The sequence below is a fragment of the Hordeum vulgare genome, chromosome 1H, assembly GCF_904849725.1.
Source record: "Hordeum vulgare subsp. vulgare chromosome 1H, MorexV3_pseudomolecules_assembly, whole genome shotgun sequence".
In the NCBI taxonomy this organism is placed as follows: Eukaryota; Viridiplantae; Streptophyta; class Magnoliopsida; order Poales; family Poaceae; genus Hordeum; species Hordeum vulgare.
The window spans coordinates 262,709,460-262,719,931 of record NC_058518.1 but is presented as its reverse complement, the minus strand read 5'-3'; the positions used below and the strand labels follow the sequence as shown (position 1 = coordinate 262,719,931).

General features: G+C 41.2%; 1 pseudogene; it reads left to right on the top strand.

Moving 5' to 3' along the window:
- Positions 1–661: 661 nt before the first annotated feature.
- LOC123398422 lies at positions 662–7,086 on the top strand (annotated as a pseudogene).
- The last annotated feature ends 3,386 nt before the right edge of the window (positions 7,087–10,472 follow it).

Here is a 10,472-nt window from a genome sequence, read left to right as displayed (position 1 = left end):
GAACTTATGTCTAGACAAGACAAATCATGAGATAGATAGATTAGACACCCACGAGATTAGAGGTGGCGAGTCTGCACTCTTGTAATCGAGATCATCATATTCATCAACGAAACACAAGGAGGACGTAGGCTTTTACCTCCATCGGAGGGGCTGAACCTGGGTAAATCCGTGTCTCTCGATTCCGACCAACCCCTCTCAAGCCGCCACACGGCTGCGATGGCCTCGCACCTTAGTTCTCTCACGAGGACATCTGCCATGACAAAACCACGACAGTGTTCCTCAAGTGTCCGCAACAATTTCTGCTGCTAATGTGAAGAAGTTCAAGCAACTTGACTCACAAGCGAAGAATATCATTTGTGGTCATTTGGGCAAATGTCAGTTTGGCAGAGACAGTTGTTTGGGCTCTGCGAAGCTCATCTGGGACAGGATGTCCAAAGTCAATGAATTAGTTACAACTCAACGTGACTCTCGAATTGATGTTCTTAGCAATCTCTTCAATCACTTCAAGAGGCTTGACAATGAAAGCTCCCAAGAAAGCTTTGATTGCCTCACAGATATCTCAAATGAACTGCAAGCTCTAGGAGCTAGGTACATCACAGATCATGAAGTGGTGAAGAAACTACTACGATCACTTGACCCATCCTTTGACATTCTGGTCTTGATGATTCAAGAGAGAAGAGACTACAAGATGCTTGATCCTACTAATATTCTAGAGAGACTCAATACTCATGAATTCCAACTTGAGGAAAAGAGAGATCTGTATGGGCCAAATTACTCAAGATCTCGGGCACTGAAGGCAAGCGTTGTTTCCTCATCTGAAGAAGAAGAGTCTGACTATAGCCTTGGTGATCCTGAAGATCTTGGTCAGTAACTTGCTATGCTTGTGACGAAATTCCAAAATTTCACAAAGCGTGGGCAATTTGGAAAGTCTTCAAGAAGAGACATGAGGAAATCAGATTCCTCATCTGAAGACTACAAGAAGAGAACGTGCCACAAATGCAAGAAATCTGGTCACTATATCGTTGATTGTCCTCGTTGGGTGAAGGAATCAAAGAAGAATAAATACAAGGATGAAAGTTCTGACGACGCGAAGAAAAATAAGAAATCCTCAAAGTCTTCATCTTCAAAGTCCTCATCGCACAAGAAAAGCTTCAAGAAGGCTTGGGCACTTATTGGCAAGGAAATGGACTCTGAAAAAGAGTCTGATGAATGTGAGGAAGAAGAAGGTTCTGAAGAGAAGTATGAATCTGGTGTGGATAGTCTTGCACTTGCTACCACTTCCATCGGCAAGTCAATCTTCAACACTGAAGAAAATGACAACATCGACAATCCTGATGACTGCGACGATGACTATGCTCCTGCTTATTACTTCATGGCAAAAGGCTCTAAGGTATCAGGCCACTCATCCTCCTCTGATTCTAGTGAGTGTGAACCTGATGAATTTCAAAAACCCAGTTACTTCAAACTTGCTAACATTGCTACAAAACAACAAAGTGCCATTGAAAAGCTTCAAAAGCTGCTAGACAAAAGTGATGACCTGTTCAATGATAAAATGAATCAGACTCAAACCCTCAATGAAGATGTCAAAAGTCTTCATTCTAAGTATGAAAGTCTTCAAGATCGTCATGTTACACTCTTAGCTGATCATGAGAAGCTGTCCTATGAATTTATTCAAAGGAAGCTGGACCTTGACAAGCTAAGGATGTCATATGATGATCTTCGAATATAATTTGATTCATTAATTGCTCAACAGATCAGTTTCGCTCAGGTTGAATTTATTCCTCCATGCCTGAATTGCATCGAACTTGAGACTGCAAATTCCTCACTTGAATCATCAAACGCTTCTATCGCTACAAATTCTTCAATTGTGCCTGTGGTACCAAATTCTTCACTAGAAGAAACCACAAATGCTACTGACGAAAATGCAGGTTTGAAGGAATTGTATGTGACATGCATATACAAAAGTCTCGAAGAGCATCAAACCCTTTGTGATGTGTTGAAAAAGCAGGTATTGAACAGGAACCTGAGGAAAGAAGGCATTGCCTTCGAGAGGAAACTAAATGCAGATGGATCATACAGGAAACGTGAGGAGTATCCCAAAACCTCATGGGTTGCTGCAAAAGCACCTCCTTTTGATCCATCCACTCTGTTAGGCTATGCATGTGAAATTTATCATTCTTCAGATGAGTCATTTGACTCTAACTACAAACTGTTCAAAAATCAATCAAGTGAAGTATTTGCTAGATATGTTGGAACTAACTACAGAAATGGACCACCTCTGAGGAAAATCTGGGTTCCCAAAGTCTTCAAGTGAATGTCATCATGACACCACCTGTGAAGAATTGGAACTCAATATGAAATTCCTGAAGAGGACCAAATCTTCACGAGGACCAAATTCCTCAACTGGTCAAAACTATACTCGTACTAATGCTTCTTATCTGCAGGGAAATTACATGAGATCTGAATATATGCGTTATTCTTCAAATCGTCATGTTCACAATTCCTCAAAGAATTTCTCTGCCTATTCATATGAGTACTCTAACCCCCTACTGTGAAAAGAAGTGCATTAGCTTCAATGCCTCCATTCTCCTATGGTGCATGCAGGATGACGAACTCTTTACCACCCCTTCAGATGTGGGTGGTGAAGAATCGAACTAATCACTTCTGCAGGTCAGGTCTCCATATGAAAGTCATCAACTTTAGACTTTGCTGGAGACCTGAGGAAAATTCTTGACTGGACGCAAGCTAAATCATGTTGATGAAATGATCAATCATTTCACTCGTCCTGCTTATATCCTCAAATTGACTTTTGTGATGAAAATCAAATCTGATGAAATTGATATCATATTCTTCAAATCTGAAGCATATGAGATGGTTAGCACTACTAATTCTTCTGCAGGATGATCAAATCAAGAGTACTGAATCGGTCCTAGACAGCGGGTGTACAAATCCAATGAGTGGTGATAAGAGCTTATTGATGATACCCCACTGACTCCATCATCATTGAAACATATCACCTATGCTGATAAAGGTAAAAGCAAGGTATTGGGACTTGGGAAAGTGGCTATCTGCAAGGATAGACACATGGACAAAGCCATGCTTGTTTAATCCCTTGGGTTTAACCTCATGTCAGTCTCAATGCTTTGTGATCTTGATATGATTGTTGTCTTTGGCAAATATAGATGTGTAGTCATCATGGAATCTGACAAATCCAAAGTTTTCGAAGGCTTTAGGAGAGGAGACTTGTACATTGTTGATTTCTCTACAGGTCCTCAACCAGCCACATGTATTCTAGCAAAAACCTCAGAAGTTTGGTTATGGCATCGACGACTTGGACACGTAGGCATGAGGAATTTGCACACACTGGCGAAGAAGAAGCAGATCATTGGCATTGAATCAGTCATATTCCTTAAGGACCATCTCTGCGGTGCTTGTGAATCCGGGAAGATGACAAAATCCAAACACCCCTCGAAGACCATCATGACTACTACTCGTCCATTTGAATTACTTCATATGGATCTCTTTGGACCTACTCATTATGCTACTCTAACTAATGCATCATCTCTATATGGCTTTGTCATCGTTGATGATTTTACTAGATATACTTGGGTCCATATTATTCTGTATAAAACTGAAGTGTAGGAAGTCTTCAAATGATTTTCTTCAAGAGCATCAATAAATTTCGGCGTCAAGATCAAACATATCAGGAGTGATACTGGGACTGAGTTCAAAAATACAGGGCTTGATGATTATCTTGATGAACTTGGTATTACTCATGAATTATCTGCTCCTCATACTCCTCAACAGAATGGCGTCGTTGAAAGGAAGAATAGGACTATGGTTGAAATGGCTCGAACCATGCTTGAAGAATATCAGACTCCTCGACACTTCTGGACTGAAGCAATCGACACTACTTGTCACATCATCAACAGGGTATATCTTCACAAATTCCTCAAGAAAACCTCATATGAACTCCTCATAGGAAAGAAACCCAGTGTAAGTTATTTCAAAGTATTTTGTGCAAGATGTTGGATTAGAGATCCTCACCATAGCTGAAAGTTTGCACCAAAAGCACATGAAGGTTTCATGCTCTGTTATGGTAAAGACTCGCACACCTATAGAGTCTTCAACATCTATCACCACAAGATTGTTGAAATTGTAGATGTGCGATTCGATGAAATTAATGGCTCACAAAGAGAGCAATTGCCTCCTGTGAAAGATGAACAGACTCCTGAGGAAGCCATCAAACACAAAGCTACTGAAGATATCATTCATGTTGAAGAAACTCCTCTAGTTGATGTAATAATTCTGAACCGTGAAGAAACTGCTAATGGTGCACCTAAGGAATATGCTCTAGATCAAATTCCTCAGCAAGCTCGAAGTCATCAACCTACCCATCCGAGGATTGCAAATGAAGTGGAAATCGACGCTCCAGGTCCCCTCACTCGCTCAAAAGCATCACATTTAGCTAACTTTTGTGGGCAATTCTCCTTTGTATCCATCACAGAACCCTCAAAAGTGGCTGAAGCCTTCATGGAACCTGAATGGATTCAAGCCATGCAAGATGAACTTCTTCAATTCAAGTTGAATGACGTATGGGAACTTGTCAAGCGTCCTCATCCTCGAAAGCACAATGTCATCGGCACTAAGTAAATTTTTCGAAACAAGCAAGATGAAGATGGCCAGGTAGTGAGGAACAAGGCAAGTCTTGTAGCCCAAGGCTACACACAGGTTGAAGGAATTGACTTTGATGAAACTTTTGCACCTGCAGCTAGACATGAAGCTATTCGTATACTGCTTGCTTATGCTAATCCTCATAATAAGATACTTTATCAAATGGATGTGAAAAGTGCATTCCTGAATGGTAAGCTTGAGGAAGAAGTATATGTTGCTCAGGCCCCAGGTTTTGAAGATCCAAAGCATCCTGACAAAGTCTTCAAACAAAAGAAAGCACTCTATGGACTCAAGCAAGCCCCTCGGGAGTGGTCTGATACATTTAAGGAATTCCTCATGAAGAAAGGCGTCAAATCCGATTCACTCGACCCTACTGTTTTCACTAAGTCCTATGATAATGAATTATTTGTGTGCCAAATATATGTGGACGATATCATCTTTGGGTGTACTGACAAACGTTAAAGTGATGAATTTGCTTATATGATGATTGAAGAATATCAAATGTCTATGATGGAGGAGCTAAAATTCTTCTTAGGTCTTCAAATTCGTCAACAACTCAATGGCATTTTCATGTCTCAAGAGAAATACCTCAAGGACGTCCTGAAGAAATTCGGCATGAATGAGTGCAGAGGCGTCAAAATTCCAATGCCCACAAATGGCCACCTCTCCACTTATGAAAATGGTATAGATTTTGATCAGTAGGTATATCGCTCCATGATTGGCTCTTTATTGTATCTATGTGTATCTAGGCTAGACATTACGCTTAGTGTTTGCATGTGTGCACGTTTCCAAGCCAAACCGAAAGAATCACACCATAAGGTTGTGAAAGATATTCTTTGATATCTAGCTCACACTCCAACGCTTGGATTATGGTACCCCAAGGGCTCAAATCTTCATCTGGTTGGATATTCTGATTCTGATTATGCTGGTGACCATGTGGATCGCAAGTCAACCTCAGGCACATGTCATTTCCTCGGACACTCCTGAGTTTGCTGGTCACCAAAGAAGGAGAACTGTGTATCACTCTCCACTGCTGAAGCTGAGTACATTGCTGCTGGATCTTGAAGTGCTGAATTGTTGTGGATGAAGCAAACCCTCAAGGACTATGGCATCAACTTGCGGAATGTGCCACTCTACTGGGACAATGACAGTGCCATCAAGATTGCATACAACCCTGTTCAACCCTCGAAGACCAAGCACATCCATATTCTTCATCATTTTCTTCGTAATCATGTACTCAAGGGCAATGTCATCATCCACCACATGAAGACTGATGAATAGCTAGCTGATATCTTCACTAAGCCCTTGGATGAGAAAAGGTTCTGTAAGTTGAGGTGTGAGCTAAATATCTTAGAATCTTCAAACGTATTGTGAAAGGCGCACACATCCTAACACTTATGCAAAATTGATGACTTAGATGTGCAACACACGAAGTAACGTTTTTCTTCAAATAATGATGAAAAACACTATGAGTGTGAAGAAATCAATGCAGAATCAGATTCTCATGGCCCTACGACAATTGTAAGCGGCGCCTGTAATACTCATTCCAATACGGTGGGTAACGCCACCACCAAAACTTTGAAATTCCTCAAAATTTTCAATTTCATCAAAGTTTCAAAGTCATCAATTTTTTTCAAATTCATCAAATGTTTGAAATCATCATGGCATCATGAAATCACCAAATCTATAATTTCATCAAAATTCTCAATGTCATCAAATCTGTCATGAAATCATCAAAATATCATTGTCATCAAAACTTTCAATTTCATCAATTTTTGATAGTCATCATTGACTATATATATATATATATATATATATATATATATATATATATATATATATATATATATATATTTGTTTTGTAAAGTCCTCAACATCATTCACTTATTGATCTGTTTTCAAGGTTGGATTTTCCTCTAAGTGAATGTGATCGGACCCCGGAACCCCTCTATGCTATACTCAATCCAATATATTCTCAATTTCATCATATCCGTTCTGATTGAAACTTGTTCAAATTCATCACTGAGTCCTTGTCAGCTGATGACTTTGCAACAAATTCCTCAAATCTCAAAAAATTTACCTCCAAAACCGCACCCACTACCCATGGTCGGATAAGCACTACCTCCACTAACTCCATCGCTCATTATGCAGGCAACACGTGTCGTGAGGAGAGAAAACGTCAGGGGCAGTTTGGTCCAAATATTGTGCACATGACCGTTTTCACCCGTGCTATAAATACCACACTTCCCCCTTCAGATGAAAATCTTCGCCTCTCTCTTGCTTCTCTCGCACTCAGTCACAGCGCCGCCGCTGAATCTCATCGTCGCCGGAGAAGAAGAGCTTCACTGCCTTGACTTCGCCATCGTCGAACTCACGTCGTCCGTGAAAATCCTCAAGTCGCCGTCGCCGTAGCTGATCTTAGTCGCCAAGTTAGGGCACTGATGATCTGAACAGACGAGCTTCGTACTACTCTTCTTCAGTTCGTTGTGTTCATCTTTCAGGTAATTAAACTCTGATTTTACAGCCCTGCTTAGATCTATTATTTTTATATACATCTATGAAATCAATTATTCCTCATAACCTTGATGAATTTATCTAAGCCACCAAGCTCTTCACGAGATTCCTCAATTGTGCAAATTTTTGGATCTGCACAACTCTAGAACCCAAAGACCACAATGCTTAGTCAAATTCCTCAAACACTATCACTGGTCAAATTCCTCAAACTTAGTCAATTTTTAAATTCCTCAAAATCTAAGAATGCATATGACCTCTTCAAATTCTTCGCACCTATACTCTGTTCACATGTACAAAATGTCAGTTGATGAATCTCTAGGTTCTCATCAACTTAACTCATTTGCAGCGTTCTTGAAGAATATCTTTCTGTGTCTTCAAATTCATCAAAGAATCAAATTCCACAGCAAAAACATCAGCTGAAGAAAATGGAAGAACAAAAGCATCAAAGTGAATCTCATCAAAGCCACTTCCAATGCTATTAATGACTACAACAAGAGGGAAGCAGCCAAGGTGGTCCCTCCACCTCCTCAGGTCCCCTACACAGTGCAACTTGCTGATGAACCTGTTGCTGAAGAAACTGCTCCCATTGATGAAACTGCATCCAGGGCAGTTAATGAAAATGCTTCACAGATTGCTGATGAAACTGGTACCAAAAAAGCTGAGGAAACTGCCTCCAAACCAGCTGATGAAACTGCTAGGCCGGCCACCTCTTCTGTCGTGCCTGATGAAACTGCTCCTTCACCAAAATCCTCAAAGGTGAAGAAACTCAAGCCACCTTCTGCAGCTAGTGTGAAGAAAACAAAGGCTGCGGAAAAAGAAGCCAAGAAGAGAAAGTCATCATCTGACTCAAAGTCATCAAAAGTAAAGCGACTGAAGACGTTCCCTTCCGAATCATCAGAGTCCTCATCCCCACTTGACATCACTCCCATGAGTATGGCATCACCAAAAATGATTGTGCCATTTGGTCTGGAGCATACCATCCCTGAAGGGGATGAAGAAATGGAGGAAAGTCACTCTATTGCATCAACTCCTCCAGATGAGGAAATTCAAATGGATGAAATTCCTCATTCCTCAACTCCTCCCCTGCAACAATCTGGAGTAAGTGAAGAGTGCGTAGACATTGGTTTCACTACACCAGTTTACCATGATGAATTCTGGCAAAAACAACAGAATCTTCAATCCCGTGCTCCAACAGTTGTGCTCACTCCATCTGAGCAACGGAGCACTTCAACCATGTCCGTAACTGCCTCAGTTGCAGCAGCTGAAGAAAAAGGTCCTTCTGGGGAAAAAGAGCCTGAAGAAAATGCACCACCTGAAGCTGAAGAACATGCTCAAAATCCAGTGCCTGATGAAAATGCTCCGACACAGGATGATGGAAATGCTAATGAACAAGTGCTTGAAGAAAATGCATCGCCACAAGGTGAAGCTCATGCTGAGGAACAGGCTCCTGATGGAAATGCACCAGCTCATGGTGCAGAAAATAAAGAGGAACCTCATGTTGAAAATCCTCAGAGAGCTATTGTTCCATGTCAACCCAAACAACGCCTACCCTTCTCCAAGAGGCCAAAATTTGATAAGGAAGCTTTCTCTGAGGAACATATTTTCTTCACTGATGAAACTCCTTACAGCAAGTGTCGCATCAGGCACCGGAAATTATGGACAAGGCATCATCTCAATTACTATGCGTCCCTGCTAGTACACAATAAGAAAGTCTTCACTCAGGCTCACCTTCTTCATGCTGACATGGAACAAATTGACTGTTTCGCACCTGTTCTCAGAATCCTTCATGACTCCGGACTGCTATATTTCTGCTGTGGCATCACAGACTGGAATGCTGAGGTAATTCTTCAGTTCTTTGCCACATTGCACATCACAGGAGACCCCAATGATGTCACTACATGCGTCTTTGACTGGATGACTGAAGGAATTCATCTCAAAGCTCCTGCCACTGAGTTGCTTCACTGCACCAATCTGCCAATTCCATTAGAAGGAGCCATTTGCATGTATGATGAAAAAGAACTTCCAAATCATCTAATGGAAGCCCTGATGAAACCTCAAGCACCAGGCCAACCTCCATGGACTCAATTCCTCATCACAGAGTTGAAGTATGTCCCTCACACTCTTTATAGAATCTTGGCTGACACCATTGCTCCAATCAAGGGACATGACTGTGAGGAAGATGTAGTTGGAATCATGAAGAATGTGCTCTTTCACATAGTGCATGGAAATCCACTAAATCTTCATGATTTCTTCTTGAGAACATTGGCCAACAATGCCATGGCACCGCATGAAATGAAGATTTATACTCCCTGGCTGATGAGATTCATCAGAAAACGATCAGGCATCAACTACCTTGCAGACTATGTCAACCATGTGAGTTATCTGCCTCCCATCAGAGTCATCAAGCACACTTTTGAGGAAATTAAAGGCAAAGGCAAATCAGTGATTGATGAAGGAACTCGCAAACTAGATGGCCAATTCTGCAAGACTGTTGCGTAATCCTCATTTGATGACACTGCCACTCAAGAATATGATGGCATAGCAAAATCCTCAAGCCTCGAAGCCCCTCGCGTGATGACTAACCGTGAGCTGCTCATCAGTTTGCATCAGAAAGTGGAAAGGCATCACAAATGGATCAAGCGTCAATTTGGCGCCATTATCAAAACCCTCAACACCACCCAGAATGCTTTGAAGCATCAACACTATTATCTTCATGAGGTTTTTGATCGCACATGGGCGAGTTTGTCACATCTGAAGACTACTGAAGAACTCAAGGAAATGTACTTCGTCCAAGACTTTGACTGGTCAATGCCGCCAAGGAAGAAATTCAAGCCGACCCCAGTTCCTGAATTGGAAGACAACTCATTTTCTTCATTCCGTGAAGCTGATGATGATGAACAGGAAGGCGACACTGCAATAGGCCCTACTCCACTGACCATCCCGAAGACTCTTGGTGCCTCTTCCTTAAGGTGAAATTCATCAAGGTGTTAGTCCTCAGTTTTGTCCCTTTTCGTCACTTGATAACAAAGGGGGAGAAATCTGAGTTAGTCTTCAAGCGGGACTATTTTTGGGCTATTATAAACTCCATTAAGTTACAAACTCTCGTTCTTCTGAAGTGTTTTGATGTAATGAGTTGTAACTTAAGCCCGATGGTGGCCTGTGACTTTTAAATGTTTCCATCGCATGTTTTAATTCCTCAAAATTGACTCTATGCATGCATGCTGAAAATCATCAGACCCCATCTTTCATCATGCATTTCAAATTCTTCATGTATATGTCAAATG